Source organism: Eurosta solidaginis, unplaced genomic scaffold, assembly GCF_040869045.1.
Source record: "Eurosta solidaginis isolate ZX-2024a unplaced genomic scaffold, ASM4086904v1 ctg00001329.1, whole genome shotgun sequence".
NCBI lineage: Eukaryota > Metazoa > Arthropoda > Insecta > Diptera > Tephritidae > Eurosta > Eurosta solidaginis.
The window spans coordinates 30,001-45,000 of record NW_027137078.1 but is presented as its reverse complement, the minus strand read 5'-3'; the positions used below and the strand labels follow the sequence as shown (position 1 = coordinate 45,000).

Here is a 15,000-nt window from a genome sequence, read left to right as displayed (position 1 = left end):
TATATAATTGTAAACATATTTTAATGAGAAATGATAACATTTTTCGATGTTATTATCATAATTAAAATTTGGTATAACTCCAACACTCAGGTATGATCCAATTCAAGGACATTGCCAGGTGGGGAGTTTGACTGGGGCGGTACATCTCTCAAATAATAACGGAGGTGTCCCAAGGCCAGCTCAGTGCGGACAGAAACCACACATAGAGCAAAAGGGCAAATGCTGACTTGATCTCGGTGTTCAGTACGCACAGAGACAGCAAAAGCTCGGCCTATCGATCCTTTTGGTTTAAAGAGTTTTTAATAAGAGGTGTCAGAAAAGTTACCACAGGGATAACTGGCTTGTGGCAGCCAAGCGTTCATAGCGACGTTGCTTTTTGATCCTTCGATATCGGCTCTTCCTATCATTGTGAAGCAAAATTCACCAAGCGTTGGATTGTTCACCCATTCAAGGGAACGTGAGCTGGGTTTAGACCGTCGTGAGACAGGTTAGTTTTACCCTACTAATGACAAAATATTATTGCGACAGCATTCCTGCGTAGTACGAGAGGAACCGCAGGTACGGACCAATGGTACAATACTTGTTCGAGCGAACAGTGGTATGATGCTACGTCCGTTGGATTATGCCTGAACGCCTCTAAGGTTGTATCCGTGCTGGACTGCAATGATAAATATGGGGCAAATTGCATTGTATGGCTTCTCTAAATCATTTAAAGTTTATAAATTTAATTTATAAACGACAAAATGAATATATGTGATGCCAATGTTATTTATAACATAGCAAATGCGGGAGGATTCAAATATCACCCGTATGCCGCGCTAGTTATATATAAAAACATTATTTAATACAATGACAATGCCTAGAATCAATTGTAAACGACTTTGGTAACGGGCAAGGTGTTGTAAGTGGTAGAGCAGCTGCCATACTGCGATCCACTGAAGCTTAACCTTTGCTTGATGATTCGAAAACAATTTATTGGAATTAATTTTCCAATTTATTATTGTTTTGATGTAATCATCTTATAAAAATATGCATATTTAAAATATGCAATATAAAGAGAGGCGCTTGTTTAGGGGCCAAGTCCTCTATAAAAATGATGAAAAAGCAAATATTGTAATCTACTACAATAAAGTACAAATAAAGCAACAAAAATTTTGTTAGTTGAACTTTATTATATTTGGGCTAATAAAGTCGATATATTTATACAGATGTGTTTTAAGCGACCAATGAAAGTAAGTGAGGTTTTCCTTACCTAGGCCGCTTACACAAAATATATTAGCGAAGTTCATATATATATAACTTGTTCACTTTCATTATTTAAATTGTTGCTTGTACGGTAGTATTATTTACAAAGAGAAAAATGTAAATGAAATATTACAATAATGTACAAATAAAGCAAATAAAATTTTGTTAGTTGAACTTTATTATATTTGGGCTAATAAAGTCGATATATTTATACAGATGTGTTTTAAGCGACCAATGAAAGTAAGTGAGGTTTTCCTTACCTAGGCCGCTTACACAAAATATATTAGCGAAGCTCATATATATATAACTTGTTCACTTTCATTATTTAAATTGTTGCTTGTACGGTAGTATTATTTACAAAGAGAAATATGTAAATGAAATATTATAATAATGTACAAATAAAGCAACTAAAATTTTGTTAGTTGAACTTTATTATATTTGGGCTAATAAAGTCGATATATTTATACAGATGTGTTTTAAGCGACCAATGAAAGTAAGTGAGGTTTTCCTTACCTAGGCCGCTTACACAAAATATATTAGCGAAGCTCATATATATATAACTTGCTCACTTTCATTATTTAAATTGTTGCTTGTACGGTAGTATTATTTACAAAGAGAAAAATGTAAATGAAATATTACAATGAAGCACAGCACAAATAAAGCAACAAAAATTTTGTTAGCTGAACTTTATTATATTTGGGCTAATAAAGTCGATATATTTATACAGATGTGTTTTAAGCGACCAATGAAAGTAAGTGAGGTTTTCCTTACCTAGGCCGCTTACACAAAATATATTAGCGAAGCTCATATATATATAACTTGTTCACTTTCATTATTTAAATTGTTTGCATATGCAGAGTAATATTATTTACATTAAACACAAAAAATATAATTTTTATTATATTTTTTAAATATAATTCTGGTTGATCCCGCCAGTAGTTATATGCTTGCCTCAAAGATTAAGCCATGCATGTCTAAGTACACACGAATTAAAAGTGAAACCGCAAAAGGCATCAGTCAGTTATGGTTCCATAGATCGATCATTAACAGTTAGTTGGATAACTGTGGTAATTCTAGAGCTAATACATGCAATAATATAAACACGGACCTTATGGAACGTGTGCTTTTATTAGACTAAAACCAAGCGATCTTTATAGATTGTTATATTGGTTGAACTCTAGATAAACATGCAGATCGTATGGTCATCTACAACTAAAAACTTTAAATGGGTAAGAACCTCACCTTTTTTGATATGAAGGTTGAAGTTATATGATATAATGTGCCCAGTGGGGGGCGACTTTTGGTAAGCAGAACTGGCGCTGTGGGATGAACCGAACGTAATGTTACGGTGTCCAAATTAAAGTAAGTGCGGGTAAACGGTGGCGGGAGTAATTATGACTCCCTTAAGATCGCCAAATGCCTCGTTAACTAACTTTTAAAATGTGTTGCGACTAACGAAGTGCAAACTAGCATTGCACTGAGGCCGCGCACATATAAAAATGTATGAAAATTATATATAAAGAGGCGTTTGTTAGGTGCGACAAATCCTCTATAAAAACTAAGAACGAAAGTTAGAGCTAGCGATTGGGTGTAGCTACGGCTCTCTCAGTCGCTTCCCGGGAAACCAAAGCTTTTGGACTCCGGGGGAAGTATGGTTGCAAAGCTGAAACTTAAAGGAATTGACGGAAGGGCACTATCAGGAGTGGAGCCTGCGGCATAATTTGACTCAACACAAGAAAACTTAACAGGTCCGAACATAACATATATATATGAAAGTATATATATGAAAGTTTTAAAAGTTTCAAAATACTTTTGTAATGTGTTGCGACTAACGAAGTGCAAACTAGCATTGCACTGAGGCCGCGCACATATAAAAATGTATGAAAATTATATTATAAATACAAGTACTTGTATGAAACTTTTTTCTACTTGTATGAAACTTTGTACTTGTATGGAAGTTTGTACTTGTATGAAACTTTTTTCTACTTGTATGAAACTTTGTACTTGTATGGAAGTTTGTACTTGTATGAAACTTTTTTCTACTTGTATGAAACTTTGTACTTGTATGGAAGTTTGTACTTGTATGAAAGTTTCTACTTGTATGAAACTTTGTACTTGTATGGAAGTTTGTACTTGTATGAAAGTTTCTACTTGTATGAAACTTTGTACTTGTATGGAAGTTTGTACTTGTATGAAAGTTTCTACTTGTATGAAACTTTGTACTTGTATGGAAGTTTGTACTTGTATGAAAGTTTCTACTTGTATGAAACTTTGTACTTGTATGGAAGTTTGTACTTGTATGAAAGTTTCTACTTGTATGAAACTTTGTACTTGTATGGAAGTTTGTACTTGTATGAAAGTTTCTACTTGTATGAAACTTTGTACTTGTATGGAAGTTTGTACTTGTATGAAAGTTTCTACTTGTATGAAACTTTGTACTTGTATGAAAGTTTGTATCTTGTACTTGTATGAAAGTTTGTATCTTCATACATTTTTCGTCATGTGAGGTGAGCGGGTCAGAAAATTTTAAGAAACGTATGAAAACTTTGGTCAGCCATATAAAACCACTAAGCGTAGCTAACAGACGCTGACAAAGTTTCATACAAGTACTAACATCTACTTATATGAAAGTTTTGAAATTTTTAAAATACTTCAAAAATGTGTTGATACTATCGAAATGCAAGCTAAAAACACTTAAACGTATGAAAACTTTGGTCAGCCATACAAAACCACTAAGCGTAGCTAACAGACACTGACAAAGTTTCATACAAGTGCTAATATCTGCTTATATGAAAGTTTTGAAATTTTCAAAATACTTAAAAAATTTGTTGCTGCTAAAGAAGTGCAAGCTAAAAACACTTAAACGTATGAAAACTTTGGTCAGCCATACAAAACCACTAAGCGAAGCTAACAGACACTGACAAAGTTTCATACAAGTACTAACATCTACTTATATGAAAGTTTTGAAATTTTCAAAATACTTAAAAAATATGTTGCTGCTAACGAAATGCAAGCTAAAAACACTTAAACGTATGAAAACTTTGGTCAGCCATACAAAACCACTAAGCGTAGCTAACAGACACTGACAAAGTTTCATACAAGTACTAACATCTACTTATATGAGAGTTTTGAAATTTTCAAAATACTTAAAAAATGTGTTGCTGCTAACGAAATGCAAGCTAAAAACACTTAAACGTATGAAAACTTTGGTCAGCCATACAAAACCACTAAGCGAAGCTAACAGACACTGACAAAGTTTCATACAAGTACTAACATCTACTTATATGAAAGTTTTGAAATTTTCAAAATACTTAAAAAATGTGTTGCTGCTAACGAAGTGCAAGCTAAAAACACTTAAACGTATGAAAACTTTGGTCAGCCATACAAAACCACTAAGCGAAGCTAACAGACACTGACAAAGTTTCATACAAGTACTAACATCTACTTATATGAAAGTTTTGAAATTTTCAAAATACTTAAAAAATGTGTTGCTGCTAACGAAATGCAAGCTAAAAACACTTAAACGTATGAAAACTTTGGTCAGCCATACAAAACCACTAAGCGAAGCTAACAAACACTGACAAAGTTTCATACAAGTACAAACTTCCATACAAGTACAGTTTGTACTTGTATGAAAGTTTTTACTTGTATGAAACTTTGTACTTGTTTGGAAGTTTGTACTTGTGAAAGTACTGAAAAGTTTCTACTTGTATGAAAGTTTTTATCTTGTAGTTGTATGAAAGTTTGTATCTTCATACATTTTTCGTGATGTGAGGTGAGCGAGTCAGAAAACAATTTTAATAAACGTATGTAAACTTTGGTCAGCCATACAAAACCACTAAGCGTAGCTAACAGACACTGACAAAGTTTCATACAAGTACTAACATCTACTTATATGAAAGTTTTGAAATTTTCAAAATACTTAAAAAATGTGTTGCTGCTAACGAAATGCAAGCTAAAAACACTTAAACGTATGAAAACTTTGGTCAGCCATACAAAACCACTAAGCGAAGCTAACAGACACTGACAAAGTTTCATACAAGTACTAACATCTACTTATATGAAAGTTTTGAAATTTTCAAAATACTTAAAAAATGTGTTGCTGCTAACGAAATGCAAGCTAAAAACACTTAAACGTATGAAAACTTTGGTCAGCCATACAAAACCACTAAGCGAAGCTAACAGACACTGACAAAGTTTCATACAAGTACTAACATCTATTTATATGAAAGTTTTGAAATTTTCAAAATACTTCAAAAATGTGTTGCTACTATCGAAATGCAAGCTAAAAACACTTAAACGTATGAAAACTTTGGTCAGCCATACAAAACCACTAAGCGAAGCTAACAGACACTGACAAAGTTTCATACAAGTACTAACATCTACTTATATGAAAGCTTTGAAATTTTCAAAATACTTAAAAAATGTGTTGCTGCTAACGAAATGCAAGCTAAAAACACTTAAACGTATGAAAACTTTGGTCAGCCATACAAAACCACTAAGCGAAGCTAACAGACACTGACAAAGTTTCATACAAGTACTAACATCTACTTATATGAAAGTTTTGAAATTTTCAAAATACTTAAAAAATGTGTTGCTGCTAACGAAATGCAAGCTAAAAACACTTAAACGTATGAAAACTTTGGTCAGCCATACAAAACCACTAAGCGAAGCTAACAGACACTGACAAAGTTTCATACAAGTACTAACATCTATTTATATGAAAGTTTTGAAATTTTCAAAATACTTCAAAAATGTGTTGCTACTATCGAAATGCAAGCTAAAAACACTTAAACGTATGAAAACTTTGGTCAGCCATACAAAACCACTAAGCGAAGCTAACAGACACTGACAAAGTTTCATACAAGTACTAACATCTACTTAGATGAAAGTTTTGAAATTTTCAAAATACTTAAAAAATGTGTTGCTGCTAACGAAATGCAAGCTAAAAACACTTAAACGTATGAAAACTTTGGTCAGCCATACAAAACCACTAAGCGAAGCTAACAGACACTGACAAAGTTTCATACAAGTACTAACATCTACTTATATGAAAGTTTTGAAATTTTCAAAATACTTAAAAATAGTGTTGCTGCTAACGAAATGCAAGCTAAAAACACTTAAACGTATGAAAACTTTGGTCAGCCATACAAAACCACTAAGCGAAGCTAACAGACACTGACAAAGTTTCATACAAGTACTAACATCTACTTATATGAAAGTTTTGAAATTTTCAAAATACTTAAAAAATGTGTTGCTGCTAACGAAATGCAAGCTAAAAACACTTAAACGTATGAAAACTTTGATCAGCCATACAAAACCACTAAGCGTAGCTAACAGACACTGACAAAGTTTCATACAAGTACTAACATCTACTTATATGAAAGTTTTGAAATTTTCAAAATACTTAAAAAATGTGTTGCTGCTAACGAAATGCAAGCTAAAAACACTTAAACGTATGAAAACTTTGGTCAGCCATACAAAACCACTAAGCGAAGCTAACAGACACTGACAAAGTTTCATACAAGTACTAACATCTACTTATATGAAAGTTTTGAAATTTTCAAAATACTTAAAAAATGTGTTGCTGCTAACGAAATGCAAGCTAAAAACAATATGGAACATTTGGAAGTATGAAACTTTTTAATACGTTGTTGTTGTTGTTGTTGTTGTTGGTTTTGGTGTTGTTGTTGTTGTTATATTGAACATTTTTATTAATATAAGTACAAAGGAAAATCTTCATATAAGTATAAAAATATTAAATTATTACCTTACTTGTATGAAACTTTTTAATACGTTGTTGTTGTTGTTGTTGTTGTTGTTGGTGTTGTTGTTGTTGTTGTTGTTATATTGAACATTTTTATTAATATAAGTACAAAGGAAAATCTTCATATAAGTATAAAAATATTAAATTATTACCTTACTTGTATGAAACTTTTTAATACGTTGTTGTTGTTGTTGTTGTTGTTGTTGTTGTTGTTGTTGTTGTTGTTGTTGTTGTTGTTGTTGGTGTTGTTGTTGTTGTTATATTGAACATTTTTATTAATATAAGTACAAAGGAAAATCTTCATATAAGTATAAAAATATTAAATTATTACCTCACTTGACAGAAAATATATGAAAAATTCAATATGGACAATTTATCATATTTTCGATGATATTGCCTAGTTAGTTTACTAAAGAAACCAACATGGTATTATTGGTAAAAATTCAACACATTATAAAACTTGTATTTTTCATACATTTTTGGTCATGTGAGGGTTTCCAAGCGTACTTGTATGAAACTTTGTACTTGTATGGAACTTTTTCTACTTGTATGAAACTTTGTACTTGTATGGAAGTTTGTACTTGTATGAAACTTTTCTCTACTTGTATGAAACTTTGTACTTGTATGGAAGTTTGTACTTGTATGAAACTTTTTTCTACTTGTATGAAACTTTTTTCTACTTGTATGAAACTTTGTACTTGTATGGAAGTTTGTACTTGTATGAAACTTTTTCTACTTGTATGAAACTTTGTACTTGTATGGAAGTTTTTACTTGTATGAAACTTTTTTCTACTTGTATGAAACTTTGTACTGGTTGGAAATTTGTACTTGTATGAAACTTTTTTCTACTCGTATGAAACTTTTTTCTACTTGTTAATAAAAATGTTCAATATAACAACAACAACAACACCAAAACCAACAACAACACCAACAACAACAACAACAACAACAACGTATTAAAAAGTTTCATACTTCCAAACAAGTACAAAGTTTCATACAAGTAGAAACTTTCATACAAGTACAAAGTTTCATACAAGTAGAAACTTTCATACAAGTGAACTTGTATGAAACTTTTTTCTACTTGTATGAAACTTTGTACTTGTATGGAAGTTTGTACTTGTATGAAAGTTTCTACTTGTATGAAACTTTGTACTTGTATGAAAGTTTGTATCTTGTACTTGTATGAAAGTTTGTATCTTCATACATTTTTCGTCATGTGAGGTGAGCGGGTCAGAAAACAATTTTAAGGAACGTATGAAAACTTTGGTCAGCCATACAAAACCACTAAGCGTAGCTACCAGACACTGACAAAGTTTCATACTAGTACTGACATCTACTTATATGAAAGTTTTGAAATTTTCAAAATACTTAAAAAATGTGTTGCTACTAATGAAATGCAAGCTAAAAACACTTAAACGTATGAAAACTTTGGTCAGCCATACAAAACCACTAAGCGAAGCTAACAGACACTGACAAAGTTTCATACAATTACTTACATCTACTTATATGAAAGTTTTGAAATTTTCAAAATACTTAAAAAATGTGTTGCTGCTAACGAAATGCAAGCTAAAAACACTTAAACGTATGAAAACTTTGGTCAGCCATACAAAACCACTAAGCGAAGCTAACAGACACTGACAAAGTTTCATACAAGTACTAACATCTACTTATATGAAAGTTTTGAAATTTTCAAAATACTTCAAAAATGTGTTGCTACTATCGAAATGCAAGCTAAAAACACTTAAATGTATGAAAACTTTGGTCAGCCATACAAAACCACTAAGCGAAGCTAACAGGCACTGACAAAGTTTCATACAAGTACTAACATCTACTTATATGAAAGTTTTGAAATTTTCAAAATACTTAAAAAATGTGTTGCTGCTAACGAAATGCAAGCTAAAAACACTTAAACGTATGAAAACTTTTGTCAGCCATACAAAACCACTAAGCGTAGCTAACAGACACTGACAAAGTTTCATACAAGTACTAGCATCTACTTATATGAAAGTTTTGAAATTTTCAAAATACTTAAAAAAATGTGTTGCTGCTAACGAAATGCAAGCTAAAAACACTTAAACGTATGAAAACTTTGGTCAGCCCATACAAAACCACTAAGCGAAGCTAACAGACACTGACAAAGTTTCATACAAGTACTAACATCTACTTATATGAAAGTTTTGAAATTTTCAAAATACTTAAAAAATGTGTTGCTGCTAACGAAATGCAAGCTAAAAACACTTAAACGTATGAAAACTTTGGTCAGCCATACAAAACCACTAAGCGAAGCTAACAGACACTGACAAAGTTTCATACAAGTACTGACATCTACTTATATGAAAGTTTTGAAATTTTCAAAATACTTAAAAAATGTGTTGCTACTATCGAAATGCAAGCTAAAAACACTTAAACGTATGAAAACTTTGGTCAGCCATACAAAACCACTAAGCGAAGCTAACAGACACTGACAAAGTTTCATACAAGTACTAACATCTACTTATATGAAAGTTTTGAAATTTTCAAAATACTTAAAAAATATGTTGCTGCTAACGAAATGCAAGCTAAAAACACTTAAACGTATGAAAACTTTGGTCAGCCATACAAAACCACTAAGCGTAGCTAACAGACACTGACAAAGTTTCATACAAGTACTAACATCTACTTATATGAGAGTTTTGAAATTTTCAAAATACTTAAAAAATGTGTTGCTGCTAACGAAATGCAAGCTAAAAAACACTTAAACGTATGAAAACTTTGGTCAGCCATACAAAACCACTAAGCGAAGCTAACAGACACTGACAAAGTTTCATACAAGTACTAACATCTACTTATATGAAAGTTTTGAAATTTTCAAAATACTTAAAAAATGTGTTGCTGCTAACGAAGTGCAAGCTAAAAACACTTAAACGTATGAAAACTTTGGTCAGCCATACAAAACCACTAAGCGAAGCTAACAGACACTGACAAAGTTTCATACAAGTACTAACATCTACTTATATGAAAGTTTTGAAATTTTCAAAATACTTAAAAAATGTGTTGCTGCTAACGAAGTGCAAGCTAAAAACACTTAAACGTATGAAAACTTTGGTCAGCCATACAAAACCACTAAGCGAAGCTAACAGGCACTGACAAAGTTTCATACAAGTACTAACATCTACTTATATGAAAGTTTTGAAATTTTCAAAATACTTAAAAAATGTGTTGCAGCTAACGAAATGCAAGCTAAAAACACTTAAACGTATGACAACTTTGGTCAGCCATACAAAACCACTAAGCGAAGCTAACAGACACTGACAAAGTTTCATACAAGTACAAACTTCCATACAAGTACAGTTTGTACTTGTATGAAAGTTTCTACTTGTATGAAACTTTGTACTTGTTTGGAAGTTTGTATTTGTATGAAAGTTTCTACTTGTATGAAACTTTGTACTTGTATGAAAGTTTGTATCTTGTACTTGTATGAAAGTTTGTATCTTCATACATTTTTCGTCATGTGAGGTGAGCAGGTCAGAAAACAATTTTAAGAAACGTATGAAAACTTTGGTCAGCCATACAAAACCACTAAGCGTAGCTACCAGACACTGACAAAGTTTCATACTAGTACTAGCATCTACTTATATGAAAGTTTTGAAATTTTCAAAATACTTGAAAAATGTGTTGCTACTAATGAAATGCAAGCTAAAAACACTTAAACGTATGAAAACTTTGGTTAGCCATACAAAACCAGTAAGCGAAGCTAACAGGCACTGACAAAGTTTCATACAAGTACTAACATCTACTTATATGAAAGTTTTGAAATTTTCAAAATACTTCTAAAATGTGTTACTACTATCGAAATGCAAGCTAAAAACACTTAAACGTATGAAAACTTTGGTCAGCCATACAAAACCACTAAGCGTAGCTAACAGACACTGACAAAGTTTCATACAAGTACTGACATCTACTTATATGAAAGTTTTGAAATTTTCAAAATACTTAAAAAATGTGTTGCTACTATCGAAATGCAAGCTAAAAACACTTAAACGTATGAAAACTTTGGTCAGCCATACAAAACCACTAAGCGAAGCTAAGAGACACTGACAAAGTTTCATACAAGTACTAACATCTACTTATATGAAAGTTTTAAAATTTTCAAAGTACTTAAAAAATGTGTTGCTGCTAACGAAATACAAGCTAAAAACAGTTAAACGTATGAAAACTTTGGTCAGCCATACAAAACTACTAAGCGAAGCTAAAAGACACTGACAAAGTTTCATACAAGTACTAACATCTACTTATATGAAAGTTTTGAAATTTTCAAAATACTTAAAAAATGTGTTGCTGCTAACGAAATGCAAGCTAAAAACACTTAAACGTATGAAAACTTTGGTCAGCCATACAAAACCACTAAGCGTAGCTAACAGGCACTGACAAAGTTTCATACAAGTACTAGCATCTACTTATATCAAAGTTTTGAAATTTTCAAAATACTTAAAAAATGTGTTGCTGCTAACGAAATGCAAGCTAAAAACACTTAAACGTATGAAAACTTTGGTCAGCCATACAAAACCACTAAGCGTAGCTAATAGACACTGACAAAGTTTCATACAAGTACTAACATCTACTTATATGAAAGTTTTGAAATTTTCAAAATACTTAAAAAATGTGTTGCTGCTAACGAAATGCAAGCTAAAAACACTTAAACGTATGAAAACTTTGGTCAGCCATACAAAACCACTAAGCGAAGCTAAAAGACACTGACAAAGTTTCATACAAGTACAAACTTCCATACAAGTACAGTTTGTACTTGTATGAAAGTTTCTACTTGTATGAAACTTTGTACTTGTTTGGAAGTTTGTATTTGTATGAAAGTTTCTACTTGTATGAAACTTTGTACTTGTATGAAAGTTTGTATCTTGTACTTGTATGAAAGTTTGTATCTTCATACATTTTTCGCCATGTGAGGTGAGCGAGTCAGAAAACAATTTTAGGTAATGTATGAAAACTTTGGTCAGCCATACAAAACCACTAAGCGTAGCTAACTGACACTGACAAAGTTTCATACAAGTACCAACATCTACTTATATGAAAGTTTTGAAATTTTCAAAATACTTCAAAAATGTGTTTCTACTATCGAAATGCAAGGTAAAAACACTTAAACGTATGAAAACTTTGTGTTGCGACTAACGAAGTGCAAACTAGCATTGCACTGAGGCCGCGCACATATAAAAAATGTATGAAAATTAGTTTTAGCTAAGCAAAACTAAGTAAAAATAAGCAAATTTAAGCTTATTAACTCAAATATTAATACATCAAGTGTTGATATTTGATATAATTCCTAGTAAGACTGTTAGTTAAATTAGGATATGTTGATCATATAATGGTTTTCATATTCTAAACTAACAGTCAAATTTTAGAGGCGCTTGTTAGAGCTGCGGCAACAAGTACTCTATAAAAATGGTTGCTTGTATGAAAGTTTCCTAGCAGAAATGAAAAAGTGAAGACAAAACTAAGTAAAAATAAGCAAATTTAAGCTTATTAACTCAAATATTAATACAACAAGTGTTGATATTTGATATAATTCCTAGTAAGACTGTTAGTTAAATTAGAAGATGTTGATCATATAATGGTTTTCATATTCTAAACTAACAGTCAAATTTTAGTATGAGAAAATTTCTCATACGAAAAATGTGTTGCGACCAATGAAGTGCAAGGAGGTAACATTGCACTGAGGCCGCACACATATAAAAATGTATGAAAATTAGTTTTAGCTAAGCAAAACTAAGTAAAAATAAGCAAATTTAAGCTTATTAACTCAAATATTAATACAACAAGTGTTGATATTTGATATAATTCCTAGTAAGACTGTTAGTTAAATTAGAAGATGTTGATCATATAATGGTTTTCATATTCTAAACTAACAGTCAAATTTTAGTATGAGAAAATTTCTCATACGAAAAATGTGTTGCGACCAATGAAGTGCAAGGAGGTAACATTGCACTGAGGCCGCACACATATAAAAATGTATGAAAATTAGTTTTAGCTAAGCAAAACTAAGTAAAAATAAGCAAATTTAAGCTTATTAAATTAAATATTAATACATCAAAGTGTTGATATTTGATATAATTCCTAGTAAGACTGTTAGTTAAATTAGGATATGTTGATCATATAATGGTTTTCATATTCTAAACTAACAGTCAAATTTTAGAGGCGCTTGTTAGAGCTGCGGCAACAAGTACTCTATAAAAATGGTTGCTTGTATGAAAGTTTCCTAGCAGAAATGAAAAAGTGAAGACAAAACTAAGTAAAAATAAGCAAATTTAAGCTTATTAACTCAAATATTAATACAACAAGTGTTGATATTTGATATAATTCCTAGTAAGACTGTTAGTTAAATTAGAAGATGTTGATCATATAATGGTTTTCATATTCTAAACTAACAGTCAAATTTTAGTATGAGAAAATTTCTCATACGAAAAATGTGTTGCGACCAATGAAGTGCAAGGAGGTAACATTGCACTGAGGCCGCACACATATAAAAATGTATGAAAATTAGTTTTAGCTAAGCAAAACTAAGTAAAAATAAGCAAATTTAAGCTTATTAAATCAAATATTAATACATCAAGTGTTGATATTTGATATAATTCCTAGTAAGACTGTTAGTTAAATTAGAAAATGTTGATCATATATTGGTTTTCATATTCTAAACTAACTGTCAAATTTTAGTATGAGAAAGTTTCTCATACAAGTACTAAGTAGTACATATATGAAAGTTTTAAAATTTTCAAAATACTGTTAAAATGTGTTGCGGCCGCGCACATATAAAAAATAACATGTATGAAAATTTTGACTTCAATGTGTTTCTAAAAAAACTTGTATGTTAACTTTACTCATCATCAAGAAGCAAGCAGATGCTTTTTAAAATATTTTATTAATATAAATTCGATATAAATGAAATTTTATATTTCATATCATAGAAAAGATATACATTTTATAATAAATGTATATGTTTCATGTAATGGAAATTTAAGTAAATGTATGGTATATAAAAATAATTTTATTACTGAAATACCAAAATGAATAAATATCGTTCTTAAATATACAAGAGAACGAAAATTCTTTATTCAATAAATAATTGTAAAATTAAATACTACAATAAAGTACAAATGAAGCAACAAAAATTTTGTTAGTTGAACTTTATTATATTTGGGCTAATAAAGTCGATATATTTATACAGATGTGTTTTAAGCGACCAATGAAAGTAAGTGAGGTTTTCCTTACCTAGGCCGCTTACACAAAATATATTAGCGAAGCTCATATATATATAACTTGTTCACTTTCATTATTTAAATTGGTGCTTGTACGGTAGTATTATTTACAAAGAGAAAAATGTAAATGAAATATTACAATAATGTACAAATAAAGCAACAAAAATTTTGTTAGTTGAACTTTATTATATTTGGGCTAATAAAGTCGATATATTTATACAGATGTGTTTTAAGCGACCAATGAAAGTAAGTGAGGTTTTCCTTACCTAGGCCGCTTACACAAAATATATTAGCGAAGCTCATATATATATAACTTGTTCACTTTCATTATTTAAATTGTTGCTTGTACGGTAGTATTATTTACAAAGAGAAAAATGTAAATGAAATATTACAATAATGTACAAATAAAGCAACTAAAATTTTGTTAGTTGAACTTTATTATATTTGGGCTAATAAAGTCGATATATTTATACAGATGTGTTTTAAGCGACCAATGAAAGTAAGTGAGGTTTTCCTTACCTAGGCCGCTTACACAAAATATATTAGCGAAGCTCATATATATATAACTTGTTCACTTTCATTATTTAAATTGTTGCTTGTACGGTAGTATTATTTACAAAGAGAAAAATGTAAATGAAATATTACAATAATGTACAAATAAAGCAACTAAAATTTTGTTAGTTGAACTTTATTATATTTGGGCTAATAAAGTCGATATATTTATACAGATGTGTTTTAAGCGAC

The 15,000-nt window shown here is 30.7% G+C and overlaps 1 non-coding gene across 1 annotated transcript in view; it reads left to right on the top strand.

The window, feature by feature from the left end:
• Nucleotides 1-965, top strand: part of LOC137236120 (large subunit ribosomal RNA) — a 4,020-nt gene extending 3,055 nt beyond the window's left edge. The window contains exon 1 of the ribosomal RNA XR_010948265.1: nucleotides 1-965. This exon is cut by the window's left edge and continues 3,055 nt beyond it. This is a non-coding gene — a ribosomal RNA (large subunit ribosomal RNA).
• The last annotated feature ends 14,035 nt before the right edge of the window (nucleotides 966-15,000 follow it).